This window comes from Sus scrofa, chromosome 12 (genome assembly GCF_054392235.1).
Source record: "Sus scrofa isolate SSC_HxYL_T2T_F1_AM1 chromosome 12, Sscrofa_HxYL_maternal_Yorkshire_Landrace_v2.0, whole genome shotgun sequence".
Lineage (NCBI taxonomy): Eukaryota > Metazoa > Chordata > Mammalia > Artiodactyla > Suidae > Sus > Sus scrofa.
In genome coordinates, this window is record NC_139394.1 from 8,436,986 (window position 1) to 8,458,471 (window position 21,486).

General features: G+C 51.9%; 1 long non-coding RNA gene across 50 annotated transcripts in view; it reads left to right on the forward strand.

Moving 5' to 3' along the window:
- The window catches only part of LOC102165318 (uncharacterized), a 387,409-nt gene that overhangs the window by 129,282 nt on the left and 236,641 nt on the right, over positions 1-21,486 (forward strand). For all 50 annotated transcript variants that reach the window (XR_014820740.1, XR_014820744.1, XR_014820748.1 and 47 more), the window contains exon 2: positions 5,054-5,121. This is a non-coding gene — a long non-coding RNA (uncharacterized LOC102165318). The remainder of the gene's footprint in view (positions 1-5,053; positions 5,122-21,486) is intronic.

A 21,486-nucleotide genomic window follows, 5' to 3' on the forward strand; every position in this document is an offset into this window, starting at 1 on the left:
ATAAACCCTGATCCTGACCTGGGGGTAAATCCCAGTAAAGATCCAAGTTCATTTTCCCGGCTGATCAAACCCTTGACTTTCATGGTAGGTAGTTGGAGTGCTCTGGACCTTGATTTGCCGGATCAGATGGTATAATTATCTTTTGTTGCCCTGCGTGGGATGGATGTGTGGTGTTTCAGCTCCAAGGGGCTGAGCGTGTGGCTTTGGACTTCAGAGGGGTGCTCTGCCCCGCCAGGATGGGGAAGCTGAGGAAGTAGCAGAAGGTGGAGCACCGGCCTGGTCAGAAGCAGGCAGGTGCACCTGGAACAGACAGAGTCAGGGGCAGGCCCACGGGCCAGGGGTGGGGGTGCATCTTCCGGCTGGGGTGGGGGTGGTCCGTGGGGTGTTTAACAAAGGGGCTCAGTAGAGACTGGCAAGTTGGGAGATTGGAAGGAAGGAGGTGAATTCAGGGCTGAATTAAGATTCTTGTGACCCTGGACACTTTTATCTTTGGGGGCCCTTTCCCCTGAATCCATCCATCCATCCATCCATCCATCCATCCATCCATCCATAATGATGCTTTTCTGCCTAGAGTGGTATAGGGATGAATATAATCCAGGCTGAATTCGGCATTACATAGGCATTCATGTTATTGTCAAATCATTCCTTTTGAGTTTAAAGGAAATTGGAACATTTTCTTGGGTCCCTGAAAGTCTCATGAGTGCCTGCTGTGCCCAGTGGGTGGGTTGGCCTTAGGTAGCTTTCTAAAAACGGGACCTGGTGCTTTGGTGTCCTGACAGCTACTTGGCCTGTTTGGTAAAAGTTGCTCTCCTCTGATTCGGGGCTCATTCAGAAGGTCCAAAAATCCCCCCAAGCTGCAGCCCTTTTTGGCCAAAGAGGGGGCTCTCGCTTACAAAGTGTTGAAATCCTGTGTTCTAGCTCATTTATTTTTCTTTCCCCGCTCTGGTGTTCTCCTTCGGCGCATGCAGCCCTGTGTTATTGGCAAGGCTCAGGATGTAGGCGGTGCCTTTCCTGAAGAAGGCAGTGGGTTGGGGTGGGACTGGACATGTTCCAGGCTGATGTCTTCTTGTGGCCTCACCAGCGGGGCCTTTTGTTCCTCCCTCCCAGGTATCCAAGAGGAACAGCGCCTTCCATCGTGGTTGAAGGTGGTTGGACCAAGAACTACTAGGTGGTGTTTGGCTCGCAGCATCCCTGAGATGTCAGGAAGGGACCTGGCCAGTTGAGGGGATGCGGGAGGAAGGGAGGGACCCTTGGGGGCAGGCTGTGGGCAGCCAGTGGCCATCTCTGGTCTCCTTTAGAGGTTTGATGTTGGGCGTGCTGCTTTTGGCCCGCTGCTGAGGGAGTGCCATCTGCTCCCATCCCGCCATTGTCCACACCGAAGATGCAAAGGCAGCGGGGAGATGAGTGCACAGCCCCTGCACGGCTCCACCTGGCAGATGTGGAAGCCAGCGTGCTGTGGGCAGAGAAAGGAAGCATCCATCGTCCACCCAGCCACCCAAGAGGCCCCGCATCTTGTCTGCCCTGTCTGGCCGAGCTGATGAGAAAAGCAAAGGGGACACAGACACACACACACACACACACCTCGGCCGCATCCCGCTCGTTTTAGGGACCAGAACTGAAATAAACCACTCTTAGAAGTGTATTTCAGGCTAGAGGTTGGCTAGAACTAGATTATAGGAGAGAGAAGAGGGAGGGGGCAGCTGCCTCTTGGGATACATGTACGGTGTCTTTTATCCATCCATCCAAAAATCAGCAGGGCCGGTCCAGACACCAAGTGGAGAAGGGAAGGCCCTAGTGGATGAGCAAGGGAAGGCCCTAGTGGATGAGGTTTTGGGAGAGGGAGACAAGGAGGTGTGTGAGGGGATCCCTTCTAAGCTCTTGCTTCTTAGAATGTCTTCTATGGACCCCTAGCATTGGGTTCATCCAAGAGCTTGTTGGAAATGCAGAATCTTAGCCTGCCACTTCCGACCTCCTGAACTTAAACTTTTTTTTTTTGTCTTTTTCTAGGGCCGCTCCTGCAGCATATGGAGGTTCCCAGGCTAGGGGTTGAATCAGAGCTGTAGCCGCTGGCCTACACCACAGCCACAGCAATGTGGGATCCGAGCAGCATCTGTGACCTACACCACAGCTCACAGCAATGCCAGATCCTTAACCCACTGAGCAAGGCCAGGGATCGAACCCGCAACCTCATGGTTCCTAGTTGGATTCGTTAACCACTGAGCCATGACGGGAACTCCCCTGAATTTAAGCTTTAACAGGATCTCCAGATGGTCCTCACCTGCATATTAGATTTTCCCTGGAAACTTAAAAAAAGTTGTTTTTTTTTTTTTTTTTAAAGCCAGTGCCCAGACCTCACTCAGAACCAACCAGAATGTGACCTCGGCTTTGGTATGATTTTCTAGCTGCCCAGGAGACTAGGAATGACGATTTCAGTGTGTAGCCAATTCTAGGGACCTTGGCTGTAAGAACCCTCCCTTCCTGCTTCATCTCATCCACCCCACCTGTAGGATTTAAAGAAGCCCCCCCTCCAGTGTCCCCTAGTCCCCTCCCCAGTGCGTATTACTAGGTTGGCTGGATGAAGATGTCACGGTGCCAGGGCAAAAGCTTGGATTCAGTTGTATTAAATTTCACATCGCCCCTGAAAGGGCATAGGAATCATGCCCATTCACCTAGGCTTTAGCTCGAATGCATTTATCAGATGCTTTCCACCCAGTAAGCTGAAACGGGTTGGGCATGGGTTGGCTTTGCATGAAATAGGAACAGGAAACAGGAATCCATTCTGGATGCTGATTTAGAGTTGGAGAGTATCTTGCTGTTTTGTTTGCTTCCTTTTTTTTTTTTTTTTTTTTTTTTTTTTGCCTTTTCTAGGGCCACATATGGAGGTTCCCAGGCTAGGGGGCTAATCGGAGCTGTAGCCGCCGGCCTATGCCAAAGCCACAGCAACGCGGGATCCGAGCCGCATCTGCAACCTACACCACAGCTCACGGCAACGCCGGATCCTTAACCCACTGAGTGAGGCCAGGGGTCGAACCCACAACCCCATGGTTCCTAGTTGGATTCGTTTCCACTGCACCACGACGAGAACGCCTGCTTCTTCTTTTTTTTTTTTTTAATTAAATTTTTTTTCCTGTTCTTGCCTGTGCCTTTTTTTTTTTTTTTTTTAAACTGTGTTTTTTTAAATTAAAGTATATTTGCTTGATAGTGTTGGGTCAGTTCCGGAGTATAGCATGGTGACCCTGTTGTCCTGTCTCCCATCATTGTCTGTCCCAAGAGACGATACAGTTCCCTGTGCTGTACAGTAGGACCTCATTGCCTACCCATTCTAAATCTAATAGTTTGCATCTACCCAACACTCCCCCTCCATCCCACTCCCTGCCCCTCCCCCTTTGGCAGCCGCCAGTCTGTTTTCCATGTCTGTGAGTCTGTTTCTGTTTTATAAACTGGTTCCTAGCATTTGCTGGTTGTCTAGTTAGGTCCCAAGAGTCCCCTGGTTCATCGCAGCTAAAATTGTCAGGATCTTTGCTGCATAGTCAAGTGCCCTATATTGCATCTGAGGTTGGTCCCGAGGTGAGTTCCTGGTAGAGGAAGCCAGCTCAGTGAACACGTGTCCCCAGGTTTTGGGGGCGCGGGGCGGTGCTGAAGCACACGGGACCCTGATCTGGTGATGGGCTTGGGTTGATGGCATTGGCTGTGGAGGACCAGACGAGCCCTAGCCTCAGAACCTCTGGGAACAGAAGGAGATCTGAGCCCCAAGATGCTGAGTGTGTATCCAGCAAAGGAACAAGACGTCACCCAAACAGTCCTTTCTCTTGTGAGTGAAGGTTGCAGGTTTTCTGCTTCAAATCTAGTGGTATTATTTTCCCCCTTTTTCTTTCTTCTCTCCGTGTTCATTTGCCAACCTAAGGATCTAGAGTGATTTCTTTGAACCTAATGATGGGGAAACTTAGAATGGGGCTATAATCGTTACACACCTTTTGAAATACTACTCTTCCTGGTGTCTGAATTAGGTTGAACAGAGGTCGGATTTAAAGATTAAATATCTATTTTTGCAGCAAGAACAACTGTGCTGATAACTGTGCATATTTGCTCAGGAATTATATGGATGGTATGGAAGAGCCTTGCTCTCTAGAAACCCACAGAGGAGGAAAATTCATAAAAGCATAGCTAATATTTATTGAGTGTGTGATAGGGGCCAGGCATAGAGCTAGGTGTATGTGTTATCTCATTCAATGAATTCAAACATACCGTAAGGGCAGAACATATAAAAATTCAGAAATAGTGTCATAGGCATCTTTGAGTAAAAGGCTCCCCAAACTCAGGATTGTGACAGTAGATTATTTTTGGTAAAGGTCCGTGGTGCATCTACATTTTGTTATAACTTGAAAAAAAAAAAAAGAAGGTACTATCCAGTGTAATATCCATTCCTGTCTTTGTTTATTTTTTGAATTATTTTTAAGTTTTTTATGGCCACACCCACAGCATATGGGAGTTCCCAGGCCAGGGATTGAACCCGAGCTTCCATAGCCACCCGTGCTGCTGCGCTAGGGTTCTTAACCCACTGACGGCACCGCAGCAGAAACTCCACTTGATTCTAAGTCTTACTTTAATCCAAGTCTAGTTTTTTATGGTGACAACCTATATTTCTTTTAAAGCATTCTTCAATTTTCCATGTGCACGGTGGATAGGAAATGAATCTCTCCCTTTATTCTGAAGCCGTGATTTCCAGGTTGAAGAATAAACAGCTGTTGGGAGTTTCCTTCGATTCACAAACCCGACAAGGATCCATGAGGTTGCGGGTTCGATCCCTGGCCTCGCTCAGTGGGTTAAGGATCTGGCGTTGCTGTGGCTGTGGCGTAGGTTGGCAGCTGTAGCTCTGATTCGACCCCTAGCTTGGGAACCTCCGTATGCCACAGGTGAAACCCTAAAACAAACAAACAAAGAATAAACAGCTGTTAAACCCCTATGTCCTCAGGAGGTTGACTGGCTTTCATTTTAAGCTTGAAGATGAGTTTCATTATCATGTTTCCTGATGCTACGCTCTTCTTTTTTCCAGGTGGAACCAGAGATTCGTGGCTGCTGTGAGTAGGTGCTTCTGACGGGGAAAGAAGGACAAGATGAGAGGTGAGCTGCACGCCACAGTCACATCCAGCACAGCCACCCCTGCTGCTCCCCTCGCTTTGGGGGTTCTGCTCCTTCTGTGGCACATCCTGATTCCCTGACATCCCTCCACACCTGTGTGCCAGCCCAGAGGCGGTGATGGGCAGGCGGGAGCCTTGCAGCTGGCCCTCAGGGAAGGTCCAGAGGCAGGTTAATAAATGCTGACAGTTACTGTGATTCATTCAGGCCAGGCTTGTGTTCTCACAGCTTTTACTCAGATGAACTTATTCTCACCTCTCACCACCCAAGCAGATCAGTCATGTTATACCCAACCTGCAGATGAGGAAACTGAGGTCCAGTCATTTGCCTAGAGTTGCAACAGTTAATTTGTGAGGGAGCCAGGGAGCCCCAGCCAGCCCTGCGATCTCTCTCCATTCTGAGCGACAGTGAATTGTCCCGGTGCTGTGCCTCTCCTGGCTCTTTATACACATAGGTCCAAGGCAGGGCACAGAGGTCTTACATTTTGCAAGGAAAGCCATCAGGTAGGTGACTCCAAGGCAGCAGGTGCAGGGACAAAGGGGTATGTGGAATGCACCTGCTGACCTTCACCAGCGCCGAGACTGACCCCAGGATTAAAGGGGATCCCAGGGGAGTTCCCGTTGTGGCTCAGTGGGTTAAGGACCCGACATTGTCTCTGAGAGGATGCAGTTTCGATCTCTAGCCTGGCTCAGTGGGTTAAGGATCTGGCGTTGCCGCAAGCGGTGGCAGCTCACAGATGCAGCTCGGATCCAGTGTTGCTGTGGCTGTGGCAAAGGCTGGCAGCTGCAGCTCTAGTTTGATCCCTGGCTTGGGAACTTCCATGTGCCGCAGGTGGCCATAAAAGAGAAAAAAAAAAAGGCTTTCTGGAATGCAGCTGATTGCAGTCTGGCCCTAATAAAGCAGGATGTGGGGCAAGAGGCTACTCCCTGGGTGCAAGGGCTGGGCTTGAGACCCCATGAGCCGCAGCAGTTTGGTTCCGGCTGTAAGTCTTGGTCACACACATGTGTACCGCCAACGTAGCTGGAAGCTCAGACCGTGGGTGTGTTTGATTGGAGGCAGCAGATGGTCTAATGGGGGGAGGGCTGCGTGATGCAAAGCAGGGCTTTGGACCTGGGAGATTAAGGAGCCAGTCCGCCACTGTTGGTCTGGCATCAGAGTAAACAGGATACAAGTTCAGATCCTGCTTCCATCTTTGCTCACCTGTGACCACAGACCGGTGACCTTCACATCGCCAAACCTCTGCTTACACATCTGTAAAACGGGGATGACAAAGCTGCTTCCCTGCCACATTGCGACGTTCAGGGAGAGACTACAGGGTTAGGTGCCCAGCAGCGGGCCTGGGACACAGGAAGCGTAAACGCCGGTTTTATGCTTTTTGTTTTCTTATCAGCACTGTGATCTTGGGAAAACGCCGAAGCCTCAGTTTCCTCCTCTGTAAGACGGTTTTGCTAATGCCCTATGTTTTTTAAGTTTTTTTATTAAAGTATAGTTGACGTATGATGTTGTGCCGATTTCTGCTGTGCAGCAGTGACCCAGTCATAAGTGTGTGTGCGGGGCAGGGGGTTGCTACAAAGTTTGGGGGAGTGAGGAAAGTGCTAAGAATAAGCAATCCTGGGAGCTCCTGTTGTGGTTAAGAGCTGAGGACTTAGCCTCAGCTATTCATGAGGACTCGGGTTCGATCCCTGGCCCCGCTCAGTGGGTTAAGGATCCGGCGTTGCCACAAGGTATGTGGGGCCCTCAGCAGTGATTTCATCTCTTGAAGATGAAATACACGGCAGCAGAATGGAATTAACACTAATTATTAGTAGTATTGAATGGAATACAATGGAAGTCCAAATGGAATAGCAGAATGGAATGGGGTGTAGCTTGCAGTGGTGGCTTGGATTGGGCACTGCTATATTTGTGGTGTAGGTCAGCAGCTGCAGCAGTACACACACACACACACATACACACACGCATTCCCTTCCTTATATTGTCTTTCCATCATGGTCTATCCCAAGAGACTGGATAGAGTTCCCTGTGCCAGACAGTAGGACCTCATTGCTTATCCATTCTAAATGGGATCGTTAGCATCTACTAACCCCAGACTCCTAGTCCACCCCACACCCGCCCCCAACTAATGCCCTATCCTTAATGAGAGAACACAGGAGGTCTAGGTCCCGGGAGATGCCCCGTCTATTCGTTCTCTTGCTCACCTACCATTATCCGCGTGGATCGATCAGGAGGAAGGCACCAGTGAGGGCTGCTTATCCCTGCATCCCCTGGCACCTGAGCCCTGACAGTTACTCCACGGTGATTTTCCAGTTTGATCCTTCTCCCCTCCCAGGCACCCCACTGCTCTTGACTTTGGAAGACCAAGCTGGGCTACCCCCCTCAGAGCTCCAGCCTTTGGGATTCCAGTCTTTCTTTTCCAGAGTAATGGTATCTGTGTTTTCCCTAAGCCTCTTTCTTTCTTTTTTTTTTTTTTAATCTTTTCATTTATTTATTTATTTATTTTTATTTTCCCACTGTACAGCAAGGGGGTCAGGTTATCCTTAGATGTATACATTGCAGTTACAGTTTTTTCCCCCACCCTTTCTTCTGTTGCGACATGAGTATCTAGACATAGTTCTCAATGCTATTCAGCAGGATCTCCTTGTAAATCTATTCTAGGTTGTGTCTGATAAGCCCAAGCTCCCGATCCCTCCCACTCCCTCCCCCTCCCATCAGGCAACCACAAGTCTCATCTCCAAGTCCATGATTTTCTTTTCTGAGGAGATGTTCATTTGTGCTGGATATTAGATTCCAGTTATAAGTGATATCATATGGTATTTGTCTTTATCTTTCTGGCTCATTTCACTCAGTATGAGATTCTCTAGTTCCATCCATGTTGCTGCAAATGGCATTATGTCATCCTTTTTTATGGCTGAGTAGTATTCCATTGTGTATATATACCACATCTTCCGAATCCAATCATCTGTCGATGGACATTTGGGTTGTTTCCATGTCTTGGCTATTGTGAATAGTGCTGCAATGAACATGCGGGTGCATGTGTCTCTTTTAAGTAGAGTTTTGTCCGGATAGATGCCCAAGAGTGGGATTGCAGGGTCATATGGAAGTTCTATGTATAGATTTCTAAGGTATCTCCAAACTGTTCTCCATAGTAGCCTCTTTCTTAAACTTAGTTCTCATCATGTCACTTTCTGATTAAGCACAAACCAAAAAACCTCCCATGGATCTCTGTGTATGGTCTCAGCCACCAGATCTCATTGGGAACTCAATTTTACCTTCCCACTCAAATCTGAAGCCTTTCAGCCAAGCTCACCTGTTTGTTTGTTTGTTTGTTTTGTATAATGATTTTTATTCTTTCTATTACAGTTGGTGTGCAGAGTTGTGTCAATTTTCTGCTGTACAGCAAGATGACCCAGTCATATGTATACATTCTTTTTCTCACATTATCCTCCATCACGCTCCATCACAAGTGACCAGATACAGTTCCCGGGGCTATACCATTCCCAAGGCAAGAGTTTGCATCTATTAACCCCAGATTCCCAGTCCTTCCCCCCCACCGCTTGCCCTCCCCCTTGGCAACCGCAGGTCTGTTCTCCACGTCCCTGAGTTTCTTTTCTGTGGAAAGGTTCATTTGTGCCATATATTAGATTCCAGATATAAGTGATGTCATATGGGATTTTCTCTCTCTTTCTGACTTACTTCACTCAGTATGAGAGTCTCTAGTTTCGTCCATGTGGCTGCAAATGGCATTACTTTGTTCTTTTTCATGACTGAGTCGTATTCCATCGAGCCAAGCTCACCTGTTTTGGATCTCATCCCCAAAGACTAGAATATGTCCATGCCCTGCCTCTGTGCTCTCCCCAAGTCCCCATCGGTGTGCCTCAGTTTCTCAGACCCCCGCGCCCACGGGGCCCTGCGGCATTCACACCTCCCCTTTCAGGGCCTCCACTGCAGTCTTGCTGTGCCTCCCCAGCTGGCACCTTGAGAGCAGGTGGGGCTGGGGCTTGTTTTCTGCCACTTGGGTGTTCTGGGTACCCACCCCTTTTTCGCCGTTCCTTCCAAAACGCACAGCCCAGGCGCTCAGACGGTGGTGTGGATTCCCCGTGGGAGGATGGGTCTGGAGAGGAGAGGCAGGTGCTGAAATTATCCTTGAGCTGCTGTCTGGGTTTGGGTGACCGGCGGGCAGTGTGGGGGGTGGGGGGCAGGGGTTCATGAGTGACTCCAGGGGGATTTCCAGGCAAATTGTGGGCCCTGCCTTTCTGAGAGCAGCACCCCCCTGCCTCGGCCAGCCCTCTCCCCTCCCTCCCCGGAGACCCTCCCCAACCTGAAGGCCTGTTCCTTCTGTAAGAGGCTCAGCCCTGTACCCCAGTCTGGAGGGCAGCGAGGCCCTCCTTCTTCGTGCCTTCGTCCGGTCATTCATTCATCTGACACACGGTGACTGGGTGACTGTTCCGTGGCAGGACTGTTCTAGGCAGAGAAGACGACCCCGCTCTCATGGAACTTGCCTTCCAGTGCGGGGCCAGCAGATGATAAGCAGCAGAAATAGTAACTAAGTAAACTCTCTAGCACCTAAGGAGGGGAGAGCCTTGTGGGGAAGAAATAGATGTCAGAGCAGGAAAGGCCCTTCACATGTGCTGGGGGTGGGGGGCCACAGCCTGGAGGACGGTGGACGCCTCATTGAGAAGGTGACACTTGAGCTCCGGCTTCCGGGAGGTGAGCCAGGAAGAGCTAGCTCTCTGCAGGGAGCAGCTCCCTCAAAGCCAAGGCAGGAACCTGGTGTCTTTGAGGACAGGAGTGCGGGTCGGGGTTGGAGCTAAGTGGGGGAGCTGAGGGTCTGGGGATGAGGCCCAGACCGGGGGAGAGCCCGGGGGTCGTCAGACCTTCTCTCTGAGGAATGCTGGGGGCAGTCACAGCAGGATTTTGAGCGAAGCCTGCCGTGAGCCCCCTTGCTAGGGGCTGGTATGGGAGCCGAGGGGCCCAAGGGGCCCTGAGGGGTGAGGGTTCAAACACCTACACGTGACAATATAATGATGTCCCGGTGGTGATGAGCTGAAAACCCGTGAGGCCACTTCCCAGGGGCTGAGTCTCAGCAGCTGTGACTGCCTCACTCCGCAGATCCTCTTGTGTTGGGGTTGGGGCTTAATCCAAGGGTTGTTGTCCCCTCCTCCTGCCAGTGGTGCCACTGGCAGGCTGTAGACTCAGCAGCAAAGACCAGTAGTGAAAGAGGAAGAATAGAGGGAGAAAAAGGGAACAGGGAACAAGTTATAGGAGGCGAGAGACCAGCCGCCCCTGCTTTCCTGTTCCAGTGTGTCAGGGCAGTGGAGATGCGGACTCTTCCCCAGGGACATCCGACAGTGGGCTTGGCACCCCCGCCCCCCCCGGAGTGGCCGGTACCGCTCATGACCATCCCCCACCCCCGTCCTTCCTTCCAAGAAGGCGGTGCCTGACGATTGCAGGAAGCACGGGATAGTCGTGGGAATGGCATGGTTCCTCTGTCATCTAACTGTCCTGTGGTCCCAAGGACCCTCAAGGGGGGCACCTCTGAAACAGGGCCTTTCTGCGAAAGCTTCCGTGAAGACCTGGCCGTGGCTATTAGGAAATGCCCTGTGATGGCAGGTGCACGGAAAACTCAGCCCCTCATGGAATGCCTGGTGCCCATCTCTGGGGGACTTGGCTGTGACTCGTGTGTGTGTGTGTGTGTGTGTGTGTGTGTGTGTGTGTGTGTGTGTGGCAGAAGAGCTAGCTGAGGACCGTGGCCCACCCCCGCCTACCTGACGATATCTTAGAAATATCTGCGGGCTCTGTTGGAAACGCTTGGAGAAAGGAAAAGACAACGGGCAAAGCGGAGTCTTTTCCTGCCTGTTTCCCCCAAGCTTGGGTGTCTGTGAGCAGCCCCGCCAAGCTCCTGGGTACCGAGACACCTTCCTACCCATTGCCGTGTCCTCTTTTTCCCTCCAGACCAAACAGCCCAGAGAGACGGAGGGGGATGGTGGCTGGAGGGCTGGGTCCGTGGAGCAGTCGTCGTAAACAGTGATGTTTCCGTATTACCGACTCGCGTGGCCTTAGCAGACTTCCTTTCAAAGGATGGCCATGTTCACTGCCTTCGAGCCCCAAAGGCTCCTGTGTGAGATCATCACGAGGGAGAACTGTTTTTACAGATGAAAAATCGGACGCCCAGGGAGGACAGGCCCTTTCCTCAGGCCCATCCATCATGTGTGTGGGTGGGTGGGGGTGCTGCGGCCGAAACGGTGATTCCTGCCATGACCATAATTGAGAGCGAAAAGCCGGGGCTCGGGGAGAAAGAAGCAAGTCCCAGTTCTGGGCGGCCGTGGCAGTGACCTCACCCCAGGGGACCAGAGCCATCCAGAGGACTCGCCGACGGAACTTCCCCACGGGGTCCAAATGTGAGTCACCATGGCTCATGTCCCTGCAGCGGGGGCTCTATCACCAGGCCTCCCACTTCACCCCGGGACATCGCGGTCACTGCTCAGGCCTCATGACTCACTCGGTCCCTTGAGCCAGCCGCTGGGGGTGGAGTTTCTCTCCCGGCATCTACCCTTGTTGCTGTGGACGCAGATGCTGTGTGCAGGACGTGTGTGTGTTGGAGGGTGGGGAAAGCACCTCACACCCTGCAGGGGTCAAGCCAAAGCCACTGCCTTCGCAAGTGCCTTTCAAAATGCAGTCTGGAAAGTCCAGGGTGCTCCACAGAGCTAAGACAGCCCCCCCCCGCCGCCCCCACCCACGGGCTGTCCAAGCCCAGGGGCGAATTGCTCTGTGATACTGAGAGAGGGAGGTGGGGGAATAAACAAAAACGCCAATGGGGAGCTCCCACGTCGTCGCCCCATCTAGAGGAGCGAGTTCACCCAAAAGGCCAGCGGCTGGCAGGGTGTCAGATTTCCCGCCACACCCAGCGCTCAGCCTCTGCTGTCATTTCTCCTCCTTGGTTTTCATCTTCCAAGGATAGAAATGGTGTCATCTTTTCTCAACCTGTCAGTCTCACACCTGCCGGCAGCCCCTGGGCCGGGAGACACCCAGTGCTGTCCAATTTGATGTCATCTGTGTTTACCGTCTGTCTTAGAAACCAGGTAGCCGAGAGGGACTTTTTGAGGATGGGAAAAAAAAAAAAAAAAAGTAAATCCCCAAACTATTTCAGTGAGGTTTTTTTTTTTTTTTTTCAATCTTCATATTTTCTTTTTCTCTCTCTTACTTTCCCTTTTTAATTAAAAAAAAAAAATTCTCTTGAAGGAGAGACCATGCATGAGTGGAGAAGGATTACACAAAGAGGTATATGAGTTTGTTTTCCCAGGTGCGATTCACTGGCCATCTATCCAGATGGTTCTTCCTGAGAGAGTTTACTCCAGAGCCACCCAGGGAGCCTGATACCAGTCTTGGCCTTGGTGGCCAGTCTCCCACCTGACACTGGAACTAGGGAAGTGTGTTAACAGTGTGGGACTCGTTTTACCTACCTTCTGCCTCTGTTATTCCCAAGAGGGAAGTTGACTTATTGCCTCAGAGTTTTGTCCTTTGGTTCATCAGTTCTGGAACTTTCCACATCTAGTCTGTTTCCAAACAGAGGGTTGGGCAAGTAGGAGAGCCCTGCTAAAGGTCAGAGGTGACATAGACCTAACCCAGCCTCAGGCCTGGGTGGATACCTGTCAGGCTATCTCTCCAGACTCCTCCTGGGTCAGGACTCACTGTCCCAACTGGGGGAGTGGGGTGAGGAGTAGGAGGGTAGAGGCTGGGTCTCAGGGATGCTGCTTAGCCTAAACCATGGGGGTCAGCTCCACAGGGCCCAGCTGACCTGGAAAATAGGTGGTCAAAGGTATGGGCCTGAATGTTCCTTGGCTAAGGTGTGAGAGCTTGTGTGAAGCTCCGGTGACTCATTCTGCTAGCCAGCGATAAAAAGGAAGTGACTCACTTTCAACCCTGAACAAGAACTCCTAAGGCCAGGCCGCCAGCACCTGTCTGGGACTCGGTTAGTTATTAACGCTGCCAGTAAGAGTGTCATGGGAACCGGACGCTGGCCTGGATCGCTGGAGGCAGGCTGGCTGCTCACGGCTCCCACACCATTGACTCTCCTCTTATGGCTCCTTTCCGGCCTGACCCCAAGTACAGAAGGGGCTCTTAGTTGTCCAGCCTCTCCCAAGGTGCCCCTCGGGGCGCAGATTCCACAAAGGATGAGGTTCCTTGAGGGGAAACCACAGCTGACAGATGAACCTGCATCCGGGCATTCTGGGAGCAGGCCGTGGATGGGCTGGGCCTGCCTACCTCGCGCTCCTCACCCCGCAGGTGCCGAGTCCAGAGTTCTGGTTCCTGAGACTCAGTCAGACCTACAGTGCACACCCTCAGGCCATGTGGGCTACCTCGTCCTGGGAGCCCCACCGTGGAAGAACTCAGCCACCTCCCACAGAAGCCCCTGACACGGGATCATCACCTCAGGCCCTACTGACCTGCGGCCCCAGAAGACAGTAGTGTGTTCTCGGCCCCTTTTGCTCTGCGGGGCAGCCAACCACTTCCTGAGGCTGCTGGGGACAGCTTGGGGAGAAAGGGCCCAGCTCTGAGGACGTCTATGGGGCAGGTTGGGAAAGCCCTAGCTCCTGAGTTGAGCCAGGCATTCAAATCAGCTCTGCCCACTCCTCTTCCTTTCTCTGTGCCTGGAAAAGTACACAGTGGACCGCTTCTCCCCCAGGATCCCAAAAGCATGCTTCACTGCCCTCAGGGGAAGCTCAGCCTGGGTACAAGCCGTGCCTTCCCCACCCAGTCCATGCCTTTCCACTTCCAGCCATCAAGCGGGAGGATGACCGTGCACTAAATGGGAAGAGGTGGGGATTTTCATGCGCCAGGCTCCCTGGTCTCCAAAAAAAGGAAGCCAGAGGGAAGAGGCATCCCTGACATTTGTTGCCACTTGTGCAAAGCCCTAAAGTCCTGGTGGGATGTACCGAGAGGGTGGGGACCCCTCTTGTCCCCTGAGCTGTGAAAGGAACCCTGGGCTTAGCCAATAGGACAAACCCTTCCTGGGTGGCCCTGAGTGGGTTATCGAATTGCTCCACCAGAGTTTCCCCATCCGTGAAGTGGGAATCATAACAACACCTGTCCTGCTTACTTGACAGGGTTTGCGTGAGGCCAGCTGAGATCACCGAGCACGTGACAAGGCTCTGAGAGTGGTGAGGGCCACCCAGATTGGGGTTGCGGCACCAGGATGATGACGCTGATTAGCTGCAGAGCAAGGCCCGAGGCCTGTGCTCCCCTGGGAAGGTGGCTTCGCAGGCACCCACCTGTGGCTTAAGAGCTTCTTGGGCCTCCCACAGCTGATAAGTCACCGCCTGGTGGGTGTGCTTTGTCAGGGCTCCAGCATGAACAGACAACCTGCTCTTGCTGATGCAGAGAATGCTCCTCAGCTTTCTCTCCCTTTCTTAGGGGGCAGAGCAGGATAGAAAACATCCTGGGGCCTTATGCCAGCTTTTCCTGAGGGACCCTCCAGCGGCCCGTATAGAAACTCTGGTGGCCCAAGTCCCTTTCTCAGTCCATGTAATCACTGGGCTGCTGATTTCAGCGTCTCCTGCTATACGATCTGTCCTGATTTGTTACCTTCTTGCCATCAGAGGAAAAAGAGTCACGTAGGAGTGTTGGATTATATGCCATATACCAGGGAGCGGCTCAACAAATTGTTGTTGAATGCACAAAGCATCTAATTCTTAGGTTATTTTGCTTTGTAGTGTGCCATGCATTCATTGAAGGGGGAAATGTTGAGATTTAAGGGGGCATCCCTAATGGGGCCATAAGCATCTACTTAGTGCCTTTTCTATGCCCAGCACTGTGCCAGGTGGATTGGGTACCATCTTTGTTCTCATAAAACCCAACTCCTGACTGCCCAGTCCCATCTCCCATCCAGGCCCAGGATCTCACCAAAGTCTTCCCAGAGAGGTGTGTTTTCTGCTTGAGCACTTCAGGAGTGGGGAATTTGATCTCTCCTAAGGCCACTTACTCTAACATTGGTAACTCTGTTGGGAAGTTCATTCATTTAGGGAGACGCCATCTGCCTCCGGCTACTTCCAAAAGGGATTGGCTTCTGGGGCTGAGAGGAATCAGAGACCTTAGGAGGTTGCTGAGACGTGAAGAAAACATGGACTGAAGTGGAGCAAGAAAGGAGATGCAGGCCATCTGTAGTGGATGGAAGTGTCCCCTCCCCCAGAATTCATGTCCACCTAGAACCTCAGAATGGGACTTTATCTGGAAATAGAGTCGTTGCAGTTGCATCTAGTTAAGGATCCAATGGCAAGTCCTTAGAAGAGACAGGGAAACACAGAGAGAAGGCCCCGTGAAGATGGAGGCAAAGATTGGAGTGATGCCTCTCCCAGCCAAGGATTGCTGGGAGTCACCACAAGTGGGGAAGGGGACCTGGAACAGAGTCTCCCTCCAGACCTCCAGAAAGCACCAATTCTACCAACACCTTGACTTTGGACTTCTGGCCTCCAGAACTGTGAGACAATGAATGTCAGTTTTTTTAAGCCGCCTGTAATGCTAGGCTGTGTTGTACATAGAGGAGAACTTGTGTGCCAGGAAACCTGACAATCTTCAGAGTCCAGAAAGGTACCAGCCCTGGATTCTCTGACTCTGTTTGACCTCTCTCTGCTAAATTGTCCCCAGTTCCTTCCTCTTTAGTCATAGAAAGGGATCAAACCATCCTTAACCCTCGTACCACCCTGCAGATACATATGTGGCTTTCACAATGACAGGAGTAATTCTAAGATGCTTATCATTAGAAACATGCATAAAAGACAGGGAAAATATTTAGAATCCATACTCATTATACCTGAATCCTTTAGTATAAAGTAATATATTTCAGTATTCTTATAGTTGTTGGGTATTTCATTGTAGGATGACGGCATAGTTATTTTTGAACATTTTCAATGTTTTTTTTCCCCTGCTTTGCTGTGAAATAAGGCCCAGATGACAATCTTGGTAGCAAGAACTTTAGTCATAGCTGTACCAAGTTACCTGGGGCTCCTGTAACAAATTACCACCAACATGGTTGTTCAACACACACACACATTTATCTTCTAATAGTTCTAGAGGCCAGAAGTCTGAAATAAGTCTTAGGGGGCTAAAATCAAGCTGTTGTCAGGGCTGGTTCCTTTTAGAGGCTCTGGGGGGACATCATTCCAGGCCTCTTTCCGCTTCTGGAGGCTGTTTGCACCCCTTGGCTTGTAGCCACATCACTCCACTGTTTACTTTTGTGGTGCCATCACATCTTCCCCTCTGGCATTAACTCCTCCTATGTTCCCTGCTTATAAGAACGCTTGTGACTGCGTTGAGGGCCCATCTGTATAATCCAGGATATTCTCCCCATTTTAAGATCCTTAACTTAATATCATCTGCCAAGTCCCTTTTGCCATGTGAGATAACATGTGTAGGTTCCAGAGATTAGAATATGTCTATCTTTTGGGAGTGGGGGGCAGGGCAAAGAATGCATTTTTTTTTTTTTTTTTTGTCTTTTTCCAGCCACATCTGCAGCATAGGGAAATTCCTGGGCTAGGAGTCACATTGGAGCTGCAGGTGCTGACCTACGCCACAGTCACGGTGACACCGGATCCGAGCCACATGTGCGACCTATGCCACGGCTCACAGTAACACCAGGTCCTTAATCCACAGAGCGAGGTCAGGGATCGAACCTGCATCCTCAGGGACACTATGTCAGATTCTTAACCCACTGAGCCACAACAGGAACTCTTGGGCATGTTGTTTTTTGGAGCCTGTTACCGTGACCATGACCGTTTTCTTACAGTAAATTTGTCCAAGTGGAAAAGGGTGACATTAGGTTATGTGCAATGTTTGGTGACCATATTCAGCGTTAAGTAGCTTCAAGTGGCGTCTTTTTGCTACTGTCCCTTTAAGACCTCTTCTTCGCTCTCCTAGGAGTCAGATCAGTGGATTGGGGGCGGGGAGTGGGGGGCTGTAGGTTGAAATCCCCGTTACAGGAACCATTTAAAGTTAGCCTCGAGAAAGCTGGGGGGCTAATGAGATAATTCCCATTAGGAGAGGAAGGAAGTGAATGTGGCTTGTCATCCCTTCTGTCTCTAATTTATATGATTCACTGAAACCTCCCCTTCTCCCCCCCCCCGCCGCCCCCCCTCCTTCGGCTGCCCCTTTGAATTCTGGTTCCACTGTCCACCCTTGTTCTGCCAGCCAGGGCTCTGGTTTCCAGCAAGTCCCAGCACGCTGGGGACCTGGGAAGGTTGCCTTCCGCCCAGACGAGGCAGTCGGGCTCTGTTCCTGGCAGCCCTGCCAGCGACTCTGTTCTGCGCCTCTTTCTTTTCCCAGAGCCTCACCCGACTGCCCTCCCCTCCCCCGCCCCCCTGCCCCCTGCCCAGCCAACTGGGAAGGGGACTGGTGTCTCTGGACCAAAGAAAAGAGAAAGCTTTCACCGGAACACAGGCAGGCTCCAGGGGACCTCGAGGCCGTGGCTGCCAAGATCTTGTGTGTCCCCCGGCCCCCAACCTCCCTGGACTTTTACAGAGAAGAGACACACACACACACACACACACACACACACACACACACACACACACACGGGGCTGGAGGGTGGGGAGAGAAGGCAGAAAGAGAACAAGAGGGAGCTCGTTCTCTTCCTGTTTTGCTCCACTGCCTCCGCTGCTGGTCAAAGCTCTCGCTACAAACATGAAAATCCACTTTGGGTCTTCAGTGTGAAGGAACCCATGGTTCAGGGTGTTTGAAATTCATGTCAAACCCTGGAAACACGTCTGGGGGCTGCAGAGAGGGAGACCCGGTCCCATGGCTGGCGCCTTGCCTTCAGAGTGGCCCATCTCCTTCCCTGGAGCTGCTGGGGACCGTTCTCGCCACCCCTTCCCCGTACCCAGGAAGGGTCCCTGGCACGGAGGGAGAGGGAGGCGTGGCTCTGTCTTGCCCCTGGTTGAAGTCTTTCTTCCTCTCATCCTCCCCGAGGGAGGCCATATGGTGGAGTATTCCGAGTCAGGGCCAAGGGCCAGAGCCGAGCTGGCCCTGGGGACAGCCCAGCGGCCCTGATGTGCCGTGTGGGTGGCCTGTCCTGTGAACTGGCGGCCTGACCTCCCAGCGCCTCTGAGAGCCCAGCTGCAGTCTTGGGTAATAGCCTGGCCCCGCCGTGACCACAGGGTGCTGAGACCCAGCTTCCCTGTCACCTTGGCACCTGCAGCACCAGGGGCTGGCTGGGCTGTGCGGAGCTGGGCAGACCGGAGTCCCAGAGGCACCCTTCAGTAAGGCCATACCAGCTGAAGGCAGAGGGTGTCTGTGCATCTCACCCTTAAATCGTGGCAAAGCTAGTGTTCCCATTCTTCTCGGCACAGATGGGCGTCAAGGGCGTAGCCCCTGTTCTCTCATTGGCCTTGTTCATGGTGGGGCTCCCTCAGGAATGGCCAGTATCACCTGCCCGGGACTCCTGGCTTCATCATCTTCTCCCTGCACGTGCAGTTCTCAGACTTTTTAGGGGCAGTTGAGGGAACATGGAGGAGGTTGAGGTAAGGCTTAAATTAAATGCTAGCAACAACTTTATTGATTTAAAAAAAATCAATTGATTTCCTGTTGTGGTGCAGCAGAAACAAATCTGACTAGGATCCGTGAGGTTTGGGGGTCGATCCCTGGCCTTACTCAGTGGGTTAAGGATCCGGATCCGGTGTTGCCGTGAGCTGTGGTGTAGGTCGCAGACATGGCTTGGATCTGGCTTTGCTGCCTGGATTCTTTTTTTTTTTTTTTTTGGTCTTTTTAGGGCATCACCTGCAGTATATGGAATTTCCCAGACTAGGGGTCACGTGGAAGCTGCAGCTGCCAGCCTACACTACAGCCACGGCAAGGTGGGATCTGAGCTGAATTTGTGACCTATACCACGGCTTGCGGCAACGCTGGATCCTTAACCCACTGAATGAGGCCAGGGATCGAACCCCTTTCCTCGTGGATAGCAGTCATGTTCATTACCACTGAGCCGCAGTGGGAACTCCCGGATGCTGCACCAGGGACAGCACTGGAGGAAAGTACAGTAATAATGACAGATTGTGTTCAGTGAGCCATCGCAACTCTGCACTGGCAGAGATAAGACTTTTTTTTAATTTTTTTAAAGTTTTCTCGACGTTTATTGGATTTACAAGGTTGTGGTCATTTCTGCTGTACAACCAAGTGATGCAGTTATCCGTGTACACACATCCGTTCTCTTTCAGAGTCTTTTCCCATAGAGGAGGTATGACTATTATTCCTGTTTTACAGACGGGGCTAAAGAGAATTGGGGTCTCTTGCCCGGGCCCCGGGACTGGATCCTTGATCTGACTCCATATTATTCAACTAAGGCGCCTCCAGCCAGAGGTGCTTCCTGAGGTTTTCCCACTGTTAGGTTTGAGTGTCCAGGCCCCATCCATGTCCCTCCCACACTTTTGAGATAAACAGCCTGTGTTGCAAGTGATTCACTTGTTCATTCGTTCGTTGGTTCATGCCTCTCTTCAGGGCAGGACACGAAGCCTGGTACTCTGAACTCAAAGAAGAAAAATGTGGCAGCACCCCTCCAGCTGCCAGCCCTGCCCGGGGCCCAGGAAACTGCCAGCACTTGCGGTCCTGAAGTGCCCGTGCCCCTTCTCTCGGTGCCGATGGGCAGTGCTCCTTGCTGTTCCCGATCCAGACAGCTCAGAGGTCCCTCTGTGTCCTCACTGCAGGCCGATCGCTGGCCCTCGAACCTCAGGGTAGATGGCAGAGTCCAGTGGGGGACTTCGGGGACCGAGTGTGGGGACCTGTCACTTTACGCCTCTTGAGGAAAGAGTCTAGGAAGTGCCCGCCTTGCTGGAACCTCCTCCCAGTTGTTACTCACAGAGGAGAGAGGAACTCTGGCATGGCCCCCCAGTAGGCATCTCTCTGTCCCTTGACCCCCACTATGGCAGCAGGGCTGGGACATTCCCAGGCCCAGTTCCCCCATTTGCTGGTGCCGTCAGAAGAAGGAGATGAGAAGGGCCCTGTGCGTGGCCCTGAGGGACACACTGCAGGATAAGCAGAGGATGGAGGGAGGCTGGGACCGGGGTCTCTATTATCTTCAAGTCCATCTTTAGGAACAATCCTCTACGGATAAACAAGGGATCCAGGCCGGCTGGTTCGGAAGGGTCTTTGATCCACCTAGAAGTTAATGCTTTTCAATGGGGAACCACAAAGCAGCCCCACCCAGGTCCCCGGAGATAACAGGCCGGGCAATCACCCACCACCGGCCTCTTGATAATGCCGGGTTTTATTGAGGTCTAGTTTTCACCCAATGGGAACACATCCGGCGAGCATCAAAGGGAGCTGGCGTCACCTTGTGCAAAGAATCCTGGGCCCTCAGGTGTGTGCGTGTTGGGAAGGGCGTGTGCATGGCTATGTGTGCACAAGGCTGCCCGTTGGCAATTACTCTGCTAGAGATCAGAGGCCACCAGCCCCAGAGGGGCCTTGGCAAGTCGTCAACTCCATGCCTTTGTTCTGGCTGGTCCCGCTGCTAAGATGTCCCTGCAGAAGATGCTTTGACATCTTACGTGTAAAAGCCCCTCTAGGTTGTCCTGTCCTTGACTCTGTGTTACAAAGGCAGCTGGTATAAGAATTTTAAGGAGTTCCCATTGTGGCTCAGCAGGTTGACAACCCGGCTAGTATCCATGACGATGCGGGTTCCATCCCTGGCCTCGCTCAGTGGGTTAAGGATCTGGGGTTGCCAGGAGCTGTGGTGTAGGTTGAGGCTGTGGCTCAGATCCCACATTGCCGTGGCTGTGGTATAGACTGGCAGCTGCAGTTCCGAGTTGACCCCTAGCCCGGGAACGTCCATGTGCTGCAGGTGCAGCCTTAAAAAAAAAATAATAAAAAAAATGTGGCTGTTCAGAGAGGACATTTATCATTTGGGACTCGCAGACTTGCTCCTTTGTTGTCTTCTGGAGGGTTTTGCACTTACATGGATCAAACCCCAGGGACGTAAATCTCACCAGTAAGAGTAGAAGACACGGAGTGTGGGGGATGGTGGAAGAATAAATGGGGCATATGAGGTCACATCTTTGCCGGGGCAGAGTTGACAGAGGCGGCGGTTGAGTGTGGTCCTAGGGTGGGGAGGGCATCCTTCCCACCTGTCCTCAGGCGGCGCCTCTTGGCGGCCTCGTATTTCATCCGGGCAGTCAGGGTGCTGGACATCATGCATTGGCCTCCGGAGACGGGAGCAGAGAAACACCACCATACAAACAGAACATCTGGAAGCTTTCTTCTCCGACACATTTGCAAGAGTTAGGACATTTGCACACAAGGTTTATGGGCTGGAGGGGACCGGGGGATTTTAGTTCAGAGCGAGATACATTCTGACTCTGCGAGGAGGGCAGTAAC